The following is an 11,705-nucleotide window of genomic DNA, read 5'->3' as shown; positions in this document are numbered from 1 at the left end:
TTCAGTTTCTTATCTGTTATTAATAATAATAAGCAACAGCACAATCGCAGCAGCCCCTGCATCAAGGCTGACAAGGGTTCAGTAGACTGTGCATGACTGGCACTCAACAAGTGGTTTTGCGTGGTTTATTGTCATGCTTGTTGGAGCCACCACACATGTGGGTCACCTCAGAGCTGTGTTCTTCTGGAATCCTCTACCATACCCGAGAACCTGGCTTCTAGTGCCCCTGATGATTCCCATATGGCTTCCCCATTTGACCCACTGAGAGTGTGGCTGTATGTATGTCACTAATACTTGGGGACCATATTTGCATGATGTGATGATACCATTTTAATCCCATATTATTTCTGGCCACAGATGTTGAAGTGTCTACAAAGTTCTGGAAATAACTAACATGGAGATCTTGATACTAGTAGTCGTTTGGGGTCCCTACAATTTGGACTCATGACTGCCTGAAATGAACAATATTTCTGTCGTAAACAAGATCTGTTTGGTTTAAAGTTATAAATATCCTCTTGTTTAATAAACAGGTAGTTGGGATTGTGAAGTTGGTTTTAACTGACCCACAGCATGAAAAAATGAAACCATGTATATAATCCAGCAGGGAAGAATGGACATAAAACTGGATGATCAAAATGTCATTCCTTAGCAATTGGGTCTGAGATCAAAAATAACTCCCACATGTTTGAATACACTCCATTTTAGCCGCATGAACGGAGGCTTAAGACTCTGAGTCCTCTCAGCTTTTAACGTTGGATCATGTTCTTAGTTTTCCCTTCCTTAGACTCTTTGATGAGGGCCATGTGACATCTGACCATTGTCTCACCAAGAAGTTCAATAATTTCTGGATGGGGGGTGGTCATTTTTTTGTAGTTGCACCTTACATGGAGGTTCTAAAAAGAAAAATAAGACAACCAAAGAGGCATCCTCAGGAATGTTAATTTATAATAGGGAAAAAATATATAAATAGACAAAGGCATGGCAGAACCTGAATTAAGATAGGAAAATAAGAGAACCCAAGAGGCAAGTACAGTGGAAGGCAGTGGGTGCTAGAGTCAGCTCACGCGGGCCCACAAAAACAGACTGTTATAGTTCTAGGAATTTTGCAAGCTGGTTGTTGAAAACAGCAATTACTGGCAATTAAATTATATAAATTCAGAATTAAATAAATTATACTCTTAAAAGGTAAGAAATGTTTACAGCTTATGATTTCGTAATTATTTCACTGCATTTTACTCTCAGGTACACTCTTGGGATCATTCCCATCTCCTGCACCTATATGGTGGGAATACGATATAAAGACATGCTGCTGCATATTTCTTCCTAACTCTGAATTCGGTGATGTCATGTTGGTAGCTTGATATTGGCCACAATTGAAGATTTCACACACACACACAAAGGCAAGTGCTACAGATTTGGGCTTGATTTGTTGATTTCCTGGACTTAAGAAATTTATTAAATAATATTATGTTAGAGCTAGACTCATTATTGATGAATTGAGTGATGTTTTTGCTGAACTAATTATGAATCAAAAATTTAGTTGTAGTCTGATTTTGTGGCACTATGGTTAATGAAAATTCAGAGTGAATTCTGCAAGAAATAGAAAATCACACTGAAGTTATAGATGTAACTGGAAAACAAGGTAAGCATTTTAACTTGAAACATGTCATTTTTAAAATGATATAAAGATATTAGTATCATAAATTTTATGTTAACCCTCAAGTGGTATTATGAATTTTATTAACGTGAAGTTAAATTGGACAATTTATGCATTTTGTGGATAGTAACACAGAACAAATCCCTGTAACTATATAAAAAGCTAAACAATGGAAAAGGGGAACCCTCTTACACTGTTGGTGGGAATGCAAGCTGGTGCAGCCACTCTGGAACACAGTGTGGAGGTTCCTCAAGACATTAAAAATAGAGCCACCCTATGGCCCAGCAATTGCACTACTAGGTATTTGCCCCAAAGATACAAATGAAATGATCTAAAGGGGCACCTACATCCCAGTGTTCATAGCAGCAATGTCCACAACAGCCAAACTGTGGAAGGAGCCAAGATATCCTTCGACAGATGAATGGGTAAAGAAGATGTGGTAGAGGGGCGCCTGGGTGGCTCAGTCGTTAAGCGTCTGCCTTCGGCTCAGGGCGTGATCCCGGCGTTCTGGGATCGACCCACATCAGCTCCTCCGCTATGAGCCTGCTTCTTCCTCTCCCACTCCCCCTGCTTGTGTTCCCTCTCTCGCTGGCTGTCCCTATCTCTGTCGAATAAATAAATAAATAAAATATTTAAAAAAAAAAAGAAGAAGAAGAAGAGATGTGGTATATATATAGAATGGAATATTACTCAGCCATCAGAAAGGATGAAATTTTACCATTTACATCGACATGGATGAAACTGGAGGGTGTTATGCTAAGTGAAATAGGTCAATCGGAGAAAGACAATTATCATACGGTTTCACTCATATGTGGACTATAAGAAACAGGGCAGAGGATCACAGGGCAAGAGAGGGGAAAACTGAATGGGAAGTCAACAGAGAGGGAGAAAAACCATGAGAGACTTTTAACTCTAGGAAACAAACTGAGGGTTGCTGGAGGGGAGGTGGGTGGGGGGATGGGGTAACTGGGTGATGGGCATCAAGGAGGGCACGTGCTGTGATGAGTACTGGGTGTTTTATGTGACTGATGCATCACTGAATACTACATCTGAAACTAACGATGTTGGCTAATTGAATTTATATTTTAAAAAAGCTAAACAACAATAAAAAAAATTTGGACTACTGTAATTCAGAGTGCTGAAGCAGGGGATGGTTCCAGTTTGATGCATATAATTTGTATGAGAGAGCAATAATTCAACAGTAGATCATCTATGATATTTAATGACAACAAATATATTGAGAAGAACCGGCAGATTGAGATTCAATTTCATTTGTCAAATTGTGCTTGAGTTTCAAGCATAGGTTGCCTACAGACACAGAGTTTAGCAACAGTACATGAAAGTTTTACACCTTAAACATATAAAATGTCTGTTTGTTAATGATACCTAAAATAAACCTGGGGGAAAAAAGGACGGTATTCTATGGGAATCAATTGACTATATAGAACTTATAATAACAGTATTGTGTATTTTATTATTATCCACAGACTGTGTGCCCCTGATTCTTTCTATCAGTAAGATTTATAATATATCCATCTGTGCTGGCACGTGCATTTTCCCCCCTGGAAAGTCAGTTGTGAAATATTCACCAGCGTGCCACCAGGGTAAGGAAACCCACCACACATCTTCCCCTTGGGCCCCTGTACTTAGTGCAATAATTTATTGATGAACCTATGTTTTTGATTTGGCCACCAGCATTTAGACATTTTCCTAGAGTGCTTTCTATCACTTCACACTCCTCTTTCAGGAATTTATAGGGAAGCTTTTCCCCCACCCCCACACCCCCAGGAAGCCAAGGGCCAGTTTCCCTGTGGAAGGAACAGATATGAAATCTGGTGCCTGGGATACATGTTCATTCCTATTTTTTGTTCTAGCATAAGATGCTTGGGCCAAACTCCTCTACAAAAATGAGTATAAAAGGAGATTCATTAGGCCCTCCAACTTCCCACAGAGGTGATGGTTCTCACTGGAAAGAACAATAAGGACGGATTCCATCCTACACAAGCACTGTAATTAAATTCCAAGTGTTATTCAATTCCATTGACCCGTGGCTCCTGGACCAATTCTGGGAAATAAGGACCCTTACGTGCACCTGGAGCTTGTTGGCATCTCCAAGGCTGATGCGATCTGAAATGTGTCATATGCTGCCCATTCTGTGGTTTATGAGCAAACAGGTCATCGCCTGCCTGGACAGCGTGCTTCACACTACCTGGATTTCATGTCCTGCAATCTCCTTTCCACTGTGCTCTGCACCGTTTTCTGGGACCCCGAGAGATTTGAGGCTTGAGTCTCATGAACTGGGGTCTGTCAGTGACATCCTATGCGGCCAAACTTTGAACATGATGCCGTCATTATCTCACGGACAAGCAAAAACACAGAGCGGTTCCGGAGTGATCTCGAGATTGAGGTTATTTGATTCTCTGCTTTCATGCCTGGACCACTTAGCAGCTGGCCTCTTAAGATGGAGAGCGATTTCCCATCAGCTGGGTTTGATGCTAAATTCCACCAGATGAAAATATTATGGGATGTCATATTCCTGGTTTACCACAACTTTGCCTATTCCCAAAGGTGCGCCTCTTGGGCCTGTCTATCACGACAGGACTGAGTTCTCGAGCTCTCCAGCTCTAAGTCTGTTCATGCAGGATGGCAGCCCTGGTGAACCCTCTCTATTTTGCGGACAATATTGGTCCATTTTCAAGTTACATTCAAGACTTACATGCATGAAATAGAATCTCAGTATTTATTAACAATGTGCTCAGACGATCTGCTTTCACACTACTGGGTATTTACCCCAAAGATACAGACGTAGTGAAGAGAAGGGCCATATGCGCCCCAATGTTCATAGCAGCACTGTCCACAATAGCTAAATTGTGGAAGGAGCTGAGATGCCCTTCAACAGATGACTGGATTAAGAAGATGTGGTCCATAAATACAATGGAATATTACTCAGCTATCAAAAAAGAACGATTTCACAACATTTGCAGCAACATGGACGGGACTGGAGGAGATAATGCTAAGTGAAATATGTCAAGCAGAGAAAGACAATTATCATATGGTTTCACTCACTTATGGAACATAAGAACTAGGATGATCGGTAGGAGAAGAAAGGGAAGAAGAAAGGGGGGTAATCAGAAGGGGGAATGAAGCATGAGAGACTATGGACTCTTGGAAACAAACTGAGGGCTTCAGAGGGGAGGGGGGTGGGGGAATGGGATAGGCTGGTGATAGGTATTAAGGAGGGCATGTATTGCATGGTGCACTGGGTATTATACGCAAGTAATGAATCATGGAACTTTACATCGGAAACCGGGGATGTACTGTATGGTGACTAACATAGTAAACAAATATTATTAAAAAAAAAAAAAGAAGAACGGCTTTCACAGAAGCAGAAACTTAAATAATAACTCAGGTAAAGTAATCTCAAGTACATTTAGCCTTCTACTGTCTCTATTCTAGACCTCCAGGATTCACGCCTTGTCCGGGAAACCTGAATCCTAGCCGATGTGACTATATCTATGATCATCCTCCCAGGAGACTTTATAAGCATTTACTCACACAGCTAAGCAGGTGGTTGGGCACAGGCAGTGAATAGGAGTCCATATAAGGGAAAGTTCTGAGAGCATTTGGCTGCCAAGAAAGCATGTAAACAAGCATCACTCCAGTAAAGCTTGGTGACCTCAAAAAGGTTTTGTGGTAGGATGCCCCATCAGTGGGGTTGCAATGATAGCAAGTCGCACCCTGGCTAGCCTTCAAGGCCTAGGACTGTGCAAAAGAAACAACTTACACTTGACACACACATATTATATATCAGCGTGTCATATATGTGTTTTGTATGTTGTATATGTTTTGTGTGTGTACATGTGTACGTGTATATATACATCTATGCGTATATATGAAACATTTTTAAAGATTTTATTTATTTGAGAGAGAGAGAGAACTCGTGCACACAAGGGGGGGGAGGGACAGAAGGAGAGGGAGAAGCAGTCTCTCCTCTGAGCAGGGAGCCCGATGCAAGATTTGATCCCAGGACCCTGGGATCATGACCTGAGCCAAAGGCAGACGCTTCACCGACTGAGCCACCCAGGCAACGCATATGCAAATTTTTTTTTTAAACAGCAAACTTGATTTTCCACTACTGCCCAGAAAATTGCTGGTTCCCTGGGTCACAGACTATATATGGCACCCTGAGAAGTTTCTGCTTTGAAGAATATTCATAGGGAATCACACTGACGGTCAGCTTCCTGCGGACCATTAGGTTTGAAGGCTGTGGGTGTCCTAACAGCGTCCTACTTACACGTCTGTGAGGCCTCGAGTACCATCAATAAGCCGCAGCTCCTACGTTGCTGCCTTGTGGACTCTCCCTGACTAACTCCTCTCAACTGCCCTCAGCCCACCCTCCATCTTTCGCTGACCCCAGTGACCCTCATTGTCCCATCTCTACATTTTTCCCCTTCCATCCCCCGCCATCTTGGTTTGGTTAGCTTTCCCTCATCTCCTCCTTCATGACTCAGCGTTCCTCTAGATGCCATCTTGGACCAGAGCCACCTCAGCCCTGTCCATGTCAAAGTCCTGGATCCTAGTTCACATGGGAGGGAAATCAAGGGGACGAACTTGATTCCAAAAGGCTGGAGTCCTTCAGGACCCTAGGAATTGCCTGTTGCCGCCATGAGCCTGTCCGGGAGAAAAGCCCAGTACAGACTTCTTGGTGGCAGCGAATCTTCGTGTAGGGGATGGAGATGTGGTTGCTCGTTTTTTCTTCTCTGAAATATTTCTTTGCAACCACCCTGCAGCTCTTCCTGTGTGTCCCACCCGCTGTGGGTATAACGAGTTATTCTAGCTGCTGTTGCAAACTACTGTACATCAAACCTAGATGGAGATGTTGACCCTCTTTGTCCAGGTCAGCCAGTTGGTAAATAAAAGAGCTGATACTTATTGACGAGCCCCTGAATTTAATCCCCTAAATTCAGCTTTTAAACACCGCACAAGAGTGCCTGTTCCTTGGAAATGTCTTGCACAGCTGACATTTTACGCATGTTTACGGATGGTCAGGCACAAAGCTTCGGCTCCCTGCTTACACCTCTCTTCCCCCTGCCTGGTGAAGAAAATAGGAGTTTTCACTCACCTTTTTAAAAATCAGTATGAGAAAAGCTGGGACTTGGGGAGTACATAAAAATTGTCAGTTGTTACACAGAAGGTTACCCTTGGAGAGTTTTCGTATCAACACCGGGGTGAGCGACTTACCGACTTCGTGTCTGAGGGAGGCCGTCAACTGAGGACCTGCTCTTCCTTCATGCTCGGCCCTTTGCCTGTGGGCAGAGTGAGGAGGATTCTTCACTACCCTGGGGCTGGAGCTGCTAATCATTAACAAGATTCATCAAACTAGAGATCGAAGGAAAAGTGCTTCTTGTCCAGCAGCCTCCGAGGAAGTTTCCAGAAATGTGTGCCTTGAGAGCCTGGAATCCAAGCCCCTCCTCAGCTCCACCTCCTGATGCGAGCAGCTGAGTCTGCTCAAAACCTGAGGTGTGTCCTCTAGCTGTGGTCTCTTTAAGGACTTCAGTTCTGCTCTGAAAAGGTTAAAGAAAAAAGAGATTATAATTAAATACAGAAGTTGGATACGTTTTTCTTCTTTGGGCTTTTTTCCCTTTGAAATTTTGTTAATTTTTCTCTTTGAAACGCATGAGATATAATATTACAGATTAACTTGGACTTGACTCTTGCTTTCCCTGGTCATCTCTGATTTGTGCACGCACGCACACACACCCCAACAACGAAATCATTTCACAAAAATTAGTGAGGTTTCTCCATATTCTTTGATTTTTACTATCTATAGGTGTGTTCCTAAACTATATAAAATAATGCTTTCTCTTATTTCTAAATTTGTATACTTGCTGTCATGCAGTATGGACTTTTCTGTAACTCACTTTGGACAATAAACACCATGAATTTGGAACACTCACATGGGCACAGTGGAGGTCAATCCCTTTCGATTTGTTTTGCTTGACGTGTTTTCATCTGTACCCCCATGAGGTTGAAAACATCCTCACTGCTCTCCAAGCTTGTTTGGAGCTCTGCTTACCCTCATCTCAGAAAGGAGGCAACTCTTTCAGATTCCCAGCTTTCCGTAGATAGTTCCGTTCTAGCTCCCTGCATGCTCAGAGCCTGCACACCTTCTCTGTGAGAATATTCGAGTCAATCTCCAGCCATTGGAAATTAAACCTGGCTCTGCGCTCCCGGGGACCCTCCTTGCTTCAAGTCCTGCTCATCACCTTGACTTTAAGTTCCTTTTAGTTTATGGCCCCAGAGGAGCTCTCCTTGTGATTTTGAGTTTGACTCTTTATACCTATTTGAACTGTATTGTGGGGGAGTAAACCACCTCCCAGCACCCTGGTGGGGGAGTGGGAGCCTGGCAGAGCCCACCACTGAGCTCAAGAATTCAGAAGGAGGAGCCTGAGTCTTAGGAATTCAGAGCTACTATTTTCCAACCAGTCATTACGTGTCATTCTCACACTTTTTTTCAGGTAAGTTTTTTTTTTAACTTCTTTTTAAAAAAGATTTTATTTATTTACTTGTAAGTGAGAGACAGAGATAGGGAGAGAGAGCACAAGCTGGGAGGAGAGGGAGGAGCAGGCTCCCTGCTGAGCAGGGAGCCTGGATCCCAGGACCCTGGGATAATGACCTGAGCCAAAGGCGGACACTTAACTGACGGAGCCACCCANAAAAGAAAAGAAAAGAAAAAGAAAAGAAAAGAAAAGAAAAGAAAAGAAAAGAAAAGAAAAGAAAAGAAAAGAAAAGAAAAAAAACAGATTTGTCTATTTGCACTTTGGGAATGTAAGCACCGACAATCTCAGTTCACTATGCGGGGGGAGGGATGTTAATTCACCTTCCTGTATAAAATTTTTTTCCCTGAGTCATGTTTGAGGGACTCTGGACCTTGAGATAAATGAGTAACAACTTCTGAATTCAAGTATCATGTGAAATACCGCTGATTCCGAATCAGTACCCAAGTCAGAAAATGTGGCTTTGGTTTTGCGTTTTAATTTTTAACTTCATTTTAAAATGCCCCCTGGGTTGTTTGTTCTTCCATTCTATGAATTGGACTCGGTAGAAATAGATTCATGTTGGCGTTGTGTGGGAAAAATCCAACTTTGCTAACGTCTATAATTCATTTTTTAAAACCTGAATATAGGTTGAAATATTTCCTTGACTTAGATTGTAATATCCACCTTTTTAAAATTTATGCTTTCCTTTTGAAAAATGTTGGTTTTTAAATTACTTGGTTTTCGTCACATGGATTATTGAGAAGATAAAGGGCACATGTCTCCTTTGATCAGGTTCAAATAATCCTCAGAGCTGTTTTCATAAGACGATTAACAACTGTCATTAATAATTAGCCACATGACAATGCATCGTGATGTGGGCTCCAATCCTGAGTAACGTTTCTGAGGACTCCGGGGCACCAGCCTGCCATGAGCGTAGAAAGCCCCTTGTTCTGGTCTAGGAGTCCGGGAGGGGCCTCAGCAGAGGAAATACCCCCCCTTGTGCACCCTCTGCCCCAAGCCTCACAAGGTCAGCAGCGACTCAGGTGATGGCCGAGTGGCTTTCAAGCCAACACATCTGATGAGTTTAAATCCTGAAACAAAAGACTTTGCCAAATAGTAATGGTTATTCTCTGGAGCCTGGCTGCTTTTTCAAACATACCTTTTTTTTTTTTAAAGGTTTTATTTAGTTATTTGAGAGAGAGAGAGAGAGAGCCACATGAGCAAGGGGGGAGGGGCAGAAGGAGAGAAAGAAGCAGACTCCCTCCTGAGCAGGGATCCTGACATGGGACTCGATCCCAGGACCCTTAGATCATGACCTGAACCAAAGGCAGACGCTTAACTGACTGAGCCACCCAGGTGCCCCTCAAGCATACTTTAAACCATGAACCCACATGCTGTATTGTTATGTCCGCTTAGAACCTTTCATCTTTGTCATGGTTCTGGCAAATCCTTTTGTCTCCAAGTCAAACTCCTGTTTTGCCTTGCTGTCCCTATGGTAAATGGGGTCATCAAGCTCACAGCGGGACCTCATCTCTGAGTTCTTCTATCAGCTGAGCAGCATGCTGGGTCTCCCTCCGCTCTACAAAGTGTTCAGTTATGTGCGGGATTGCTGCACGGCAAACACTCGATGCCTTTTCTTTAGACACGGCTTTCTTCCTGTCTTCAGTGGCTCCTATTCTAGCAACCCCAGTACCAGGAGCACTGGGCTGAAAGTGCAAAATCATATCCTATCAAGGATAGCATCCATAGGAAAAAAGTACAATTGTGACAAATGTAATTTTCAGGAGAAGATATGGAAGAAAACTAGGAATGCTAATGTGATAACGTGTTATATGCTTCCAGATAGGACAGTAAACAAAAGAAAGTGACTATTTGTATTGTATCCTAACTATCAAGTAAGTAAGACAGTGTCACATTTTCTGACCAGCATGGGTTATAAAAATACAACACACTGAGTTTTTATCCAGGCACCTTTACTTATTGCCTGGTACTTGGAGCAAACGTATTTTACCTGTTGATGCTCACTTACTTGGAGATCATTGAAAGAAACAGGAATAAATCATACTAATAAACAAAACCACACAGCATAATTTGCACGTTATAGAACTCCGATAAATGAAAGCCAATGGCCATCATCGTTATTATTGTTACCACCTCTGAACCGTCATACAATGATATTCATAACCGAAAGCTATTGAAAATCTAACTTATCCAAAAGAATCAAATATAATTAAAGCAAAAAGTTAGAGGTAGTAATCTTTGTCAAGGAAATAGCTTGGCAAGATTACTATGTGCCATTCAACAAAATGAAAAGGAAAAGCATTCCTGGGAAACTGAGAATAAAACTAAATTTGAATTAAATTCAAATTAAAGAGTATCTAAAAATCCTAGAACAAACATTCCACTCAAAAGTGAACCCCCTGTTAAAATTCAGTACATAAAAGAGGTGCTGGTTTCTACAGCTATTCCCCACTGTGCTGGAAGGTGCAACCAATACAGTAACACGAGAAAGAAATGTGAAATGATTGGAAAAGAAGAAAAACTATAATTGTTGATAGATGATATGATTGTCTACATGGGAAAACTAAAATTCTATTCATAAATTAGTATAATTCATAAGCGCTCAGCAAGTTTGACTGATATAAAAGTGACATTTAAAGTGAGATTGCAATTTTAGTTACCAGCCCGAAACAAAAAATGATCTTATAAAAAGAGCTATAATTCATAACAACAATAAAAGTACATAGTAGCAACAAAAGGAAATAAGACCTAGGAATAAATCTAACAAAAACATGGCACATCTTTATGTAGAAAATTGCGAAACTTTATTGCGTATTAAACTAGAACTAAATACTAAATATAGAGACATAACATTTTCATGGGCAGTAACATTCAGAATTGTAAAACTCTCAGATCTCCCCAGATAACCCATAGGCTTAACGCAATGCCAATCACTATTCCAACATGAATTTCCATAGAACTTGCTACCTGAATGTATTTTCAAATAAAGATAATGGTTCTCTCTTCCTTTCCAACTCTTATTCTTCTCCACTCCTAACCCCTTTTTCAGTGACTCTTTTGGATGGGGCCACTTACTTAACACTAAATATGTACTGGGCACTGTCCTGAACACTTTACATATCAACAGCATTTTTACTGCTCACTCACAGCAAACCACTATGGAAGGTACTGTTACCATGCCCATTTTACAGAGAGGTTAAGTAACTTGACGGTAAGATACCAAATTGGGAATCCAATCACCCAGGGAGCTGGGAATATTTGTCATTTCTAAGAAAACTTTGGTTTTCATGCATCTAATCCTTATTGTAAGAATGTTATAACATTCTGGGAGGCTGGGTGAAATAGGTGATAGGGATTAAAGGTACACTTCTGGAGAGGAAAAAAGATGGCAAAGGAGTAGGAGTCCCCTTTTTCAGCTGGTCCCCTGAGTCGAGCTGGATACCTACCAGACCATCCTGAAAACCCACAGAATCAGCCTGAGACGCAGG

Source organism: Ailuropoda melanoleuca, chromosome 5 (genome assembly GCF_002007445.2).
Source record: "Ailuropoda melanoleuca isolate Jingjing chromosome 5, ASM200744v2, whole genome shotgun sequence".
Lineage (NCBI taxonomy): Eukaryota > Metazoa > Chordata > Mammalia > Carnivora > Ursidae > Ailuropoda > Ailuropoda melanoleuca.
The sequence above is the reverse complement of the archived record's forward strand: the minus strand, read 5'-3'. Positions refer to the sequence as shown.